Source organism: Cottoperca gobio, chromosome 11 (genome assembly GCF_900634415.1).
Source record: "Cottoperca gobio chromosome 11, fCotGob3.1, whole genome shotgun sequence".
In the NCBI taxonomy this organism is placed as follows: Eukaryota; Metazoa; Chordata; class Actinopteri; order Perciformes; family Bovichtidae; genus Cottoperca; species Cottoperca gobio.
The window spans coordinates 15,292,962-15,298,185 of NC_041365.1; the positions used below are offsets into that span (position 1 = coordinate 15,292,962).

At 38.2% G+C, this 5,224-nt stretch overlaps 1 protein-coding gene across 1 annotated transcript in view; it reads left to right on the forward strand.

Moving 5' to 3' along the window:
* Positions 1 to 1,183: 1,183 nt before the first annotated feature.
* The window catches only part of pou2f2a (POU class 2 homeobox 2a), a 71,305-nt gene continuing 67,264 nt past the window's right edge, over positions 1,184 to 5,224 (forward strand). Inside the window, exon 1 of the mRNA XM_029442515.1 lies at positions 1,184 to 1,247. The gene's annotated coding sequence lies outside the window, so the exon portion shown is untranslated. The remainder of the gene's footprint in view (positions 1,248 to 5,224) is intronic.

The following is a 5,224-nucleotide window of genomic DNA, read 5'->3' on the forward strand; positions in this document are numbered from 1 at the left end:
TTCAGGCATACAACACACACAAGCATTAGCTCACACACACAGGCTTGCACACTCCCCTGTGTACAGCACCCAGCAACACACTAATACTATGCTAGTCTTTGGCAGAAAGTTCCTTGACATGCATCAGATATTAGAGTTATGTTCATGGTCATAATGAAAAAGAGATTCCCTGAAAGGTAACATTTTCAATTTTATTTGGCAAATTAAAAAAATGTACAGTGATTTAGAAACATGTTTCTCTAAATACTGGTACGAGGTACAGTGTGTTTAAACACACACCATAACTCAAATACTTTTAATAGAGCAGGGAATAATGATCAAAAATTAATTGGGGATTTGTTGTAGTTTATTGTTTTTTGCACCAAGGAATTTATATTTTAATGCAATTAGTTTGAGTGTGAAAGTAATTTTGTTAGTTCAGTAAACCAGGTCTCTTAATTGAGTTATGTTGACACATCTTTTAACCTTATTTTAAAACAGATAACCTGGTTAAGGTGTTATCAGTACAGTTGCAGTTATCAGAAAACTGCTTTTCTTTGAATATAGTTACATTTTTAGTACATGTAAATACACCAACTGTTATTTTGGGTACATGTATACGCATTTTTACATCATCCATTCCATGAGTGGTGCTGTTGCAGATTTGACCGCGTTGTGTCCAAAATCACTTCCTATTCACATATATTATATTTTACTGTCATTTTATTTGAGTATCTGATTCTCTGTGGGAAGTTTATGGAATATATTATGCCCTCAGAAAATCCCACAATAAAACGAAAAAAAACGTTCATGGCATATACTCTCTCCTGCATTAATGTCCAAAATCTCAACTCAACATAGAGCTAACTGCTGAGTAGTGAACGAGTGAGTGATTTGGACTCAGCCAGAGAGATATTAACAATTCATAAAGATTTGTCATAATTACAAGTTGTCTCTTATTTTAGTCATTTATTGATCTATTCTGTCTCTTAAACCGTAACCTAAGAAAATCACAATGCTTTCTGTTTCCTTTTCTTTTTCCTTAAATGAAAAACCTCAGCACTCAGATCAACCCCAAGTCCCCGGTCACATTGTATCGGAACTAAAAGGAATTAAGTTCAAGGTTTTTACTCATTCTAACAATTTTCCCGATATGCTTCTTGTGTTCGCAGCAAATAACCGCAATCAAAGGATGGCGGCCTCACTCCCTTGTCTCCCTCCGAGTCCTTGCACACCAATCTCGTCATCCCAGAGGTTCAAAGATGAAGGTGAGTGGGTGGGAGGAGGAGGAGGAGGGTAGAGGAGGGGATGTAGGATGAAAGCGGGGTGGAAATACGCCTGGCCGAGCACTTGTGTTCCCCTCCCTACCCTTCACCCCTCCTCTCTTTCCCAAAAAAACATTCTTTTCCTTCTTCCAGCTCTCCTTCACCCCCTAATCCCTCGCTACTCCACTGCATATGTTTCCTAATCCGGAGTGTGTGGGAGGCCCATGAACCTCCCCCCTCCTCCTCCACACCCACCTCCACCCTCGCCTTTCTCTTGGTGGCTGTAATGCTGTAACCTGCCTCCATTCTTCTTTCTTTTAACCCTGGACTCCCTCTCTGTCTTTCTCTCTGCAGTTCTTATCGTTAGACAGCAGTCTGAACTAGCCTACGCCTTCTCTTCTTCCCCTTCTCTGATTTCTGGAGCCTTTCCGCCTCTTTTTCTTTGTATTGCTTTGTTTTTTGCTAATTGTTTGCATTTCCGCTTCACTTCTCTTCTGATTATGTAGTCTCTTAACTACTTTGATTGAGAATTACACTTAATGAGAAATTACTGATTTACCTGGGCCTGTTTCTGACATTACACTAAAACAATTGGATCAACCATTCATGTCCAAAAACCTCATAGTTATAGTTAATCTAATTTAGCCAAATCATTACCTAAAAAGCAGACCCAAAACTTAATGGTGAGAAGATGATGATTACACAAATCTGTACAGAGCCATCACTTAATGAATGAATCAAAATGTTGTTATTTTTGCTGGATATCAAATAGTGTGTCCTCTTCTCTTTTCTCAACACTTGATTAGTTTCCACTGGTTTCTCTGCTGCTCATTCATCCTTTTTTCCCTCCCGCTAGCTGTCTTATTTTCTCTCAGGTGAATTCATTCTCTTTCCTCTCCCTCATTTCAGCTGCTCTTGTAACACACACGCGCGCACATACACACACACACACACACAGACACACACACACACACACACACACACACACACACACTCACAGGCTTTTTGTCCGGCTTCTTCTCTTGCTTTACCCCATTACTGAATAGTATTCCTGGAGCCTTTTGTGGAGCCTTGTATAGGCACATGCCAAGTCAAGTTATTTCAGAGCGGTTTCAATGGAATTACCCCCCAAAATAATCTCCTTTTGCCCCCCCCCCCCCCCCTGCAAAAAAAAGTAGAAAAGGACAGAAGAATAGACGAGAATAATGTAAAATGAACCAGCACCCTTGACACAGAATAAGCTTGTAGTTCCACACTAGAGGAACATGAGAATATGAAAAGATCAGAGAGTTTAAGTATTACAGAAGCACCGAGGAATCTGGATATTAATTGTGGATAAAAAGCAGTGATGTAGTTCAGAGTAAAGCCACCTAAACTCAGTTTAAGCTGCTTATTATGTGGCAATAACTCACCTTTTTCAGCTGACAGAACTTTTCAGGACTTAAAAGAATGGTGCATAAAACTGTAAGTTAGAAAAAGACTTTTAAAGGAACGACAAAAGGTCAAATGTTTTGAAACTACAGCGTGTTGCGCCCTTTGAAGCTTAAAGAAATGCATTATAGTACTAATGAATTATCTATGATGCAGGAAACAAGGCTTAGTCATCGTCAACACTTGCAGCACAGTTGAGATATTAAGACATACTGTGCCTAAAACAATACTTTTAAATTTATGGCTCACAAAAATTCAAAGACATTATTGCTGTGGAGGTCAAGGGTCAAAGCAGCGGCGCCGACACGATACATGTCATCAATCTGAATGATGGCTGTTCATTTCAAAGTATCTTTAAATAAACTATCATTAGGGATCAAGACACATTCTTTGGAATTTGCTCAGATCCATTTGAAGTATGTTTTTATTCCAGGATAAAAAAGGTGTTTTTCTCCAGAATTACGAAAAGGAAGAGTTATATATAATTGTGTCTTTGTCTCTAACATGCAACAATGTTATTCGAGCTGGTTAACACTGCATTTCCCACGCTGTCCTCTCTAAATGAGTTTCTATTGATTATTCATTCAATTACTGAGACGTAAAGGCACTTTCCAATGACGGAAGATACTTTTCCACTGTAGAAGTAATGCAGATTTATCGATGGTACAATAATCAAAATGAAAATGTAATGAATGAATTGCAAGTCACTTTATGTTTTCTGTCAGTTAATTGCATTTCTTTTTTTTTCATATATTTTGCCACTCCTTTATTCCAAATCTACATCCGACATCTATTGTGTTTTCTGTGTGTATGTGTGCAATGAAGCAATATAAATCAGTTTCTGTTCATCCAGCCATGCAATAATACTTTTGTGATCCCCCTTATTAAGCATATATAAGCACTGCACAGACATTTCATAAATGGTTTACCATCATTTAGTTGTACAATATATATGAGGACATTTGAAAGTGTTTGTTACTGTACCATATTAGCTGTCAATTATAAATTCCCCCATGAAGACATATAATATATACTTAAACATATGTTGTTAAATGTAAAAACATTCATTATCTGTTTATTCACCAGCCTTCCCTGAAGTTATAGATACAACAACACATTAATAAACACTTATGCTTGCATTAGTGTACATTAGGATTATTAGTAGTTATAAACCATTTATTATATATGCTGCTGTGTGTGTGTGTGTGTGTGTGTGTGTGTGTGTGTGTGTGTGTGTGTGTGTGTGTGTGTGTGTGTGTGTGTGTGTGTGTGTGTGTGTGTACGATAAAGTAGTATTAATCTGTGAGAACATACTGTACATTTTTATGCTTCCGAACACGTGTGTGTCTGTGTGTATACACATACTGTCCAAATCTCTACATGAGAATGAATATATCTACTGTATATCCAAGTGATCTTGTACTTGCATGTGTGTATCAACAGCCGCTTTCATATATTAACATACGTATTTCTATGTGCGTGTGTGTTCATCAATATATATATATATATATATATATATATATATATATATATATATATCCATGTGTGTGAGTGTGTTTCAGTGCCAAGTGTCACATCGATAGGTTAATAGCTGCAATGTCAGATTCAGTAACTCTCTGATTAGTTGACAGTTCACTAATCCACACACCATCCTGAGTTATTGGCCCGGCCCATTGATTTCTAGCCTGGCAGCCAAGCCAGGAGGAACTCAGGGGTCGTAAGAGAGCCTGCCGCTATTGATTGGCCCCAGATCAACCCCACCTCCACCTCCCCATAACACACACTCAGACACACACACACACCAAACCCAACTGCAGTCCTATGGCACGCGGCCTTGCCCTACCGTCAGATAGTTTCTTTCTACATTTCTATGGCTCTCCTCTTGCTACCTATCCGCCTTCTGTCTCTCTCCTAGTGTACCATTGGGTATATTTGTTTCATGCTGCGGTGTCATCTCCATCAGTCAATTTTTTTTAAGTGAAATATTTTTATTGATAGATTTTACGAGTTGTAGGAGGCATCTAACAAAACTGCTTCTCTCCCTCTACCTGTTCTGCCCCACTGCCAATACTTTCACATCCTTTCATCTCTAACAGTACATTTAAGTAACACTCCTCCCCAAATCTTCAAAAGTCTTCAGTAATAAAAACCTTCACCTTCTGTTGACTTGAAAGGTGGCTGTAGAACATTTGTAGTTTTCATTCTTCACAGCAAAAGCAGCTGTGGTCAGTTTAAATAGTCGGTGACAGTTGATTTAGGTGGTGTCATGTTTTACAAATTTAAAAAGAAATTATTAGAACTTAATATAGGTAAGTGCAAATCATTTAAAGCAACCTTTTAAACTACAGGCAGGTCGAGGCAGATGGCGGCCCGGAGCCAGGTTCTGCTCAAGGTTTACTCGTTAAAGGGGAGTTTTATCTTGCCACTGTTGCACTTGGGGGAACGCTATATTTGATCTCTGTAAATTGTAAAGTATGGTATAGACCTGCTCTATATGAAAATTATCATTGAGATAACTTATGTTATGATTTGGCACTATATAAATAAAA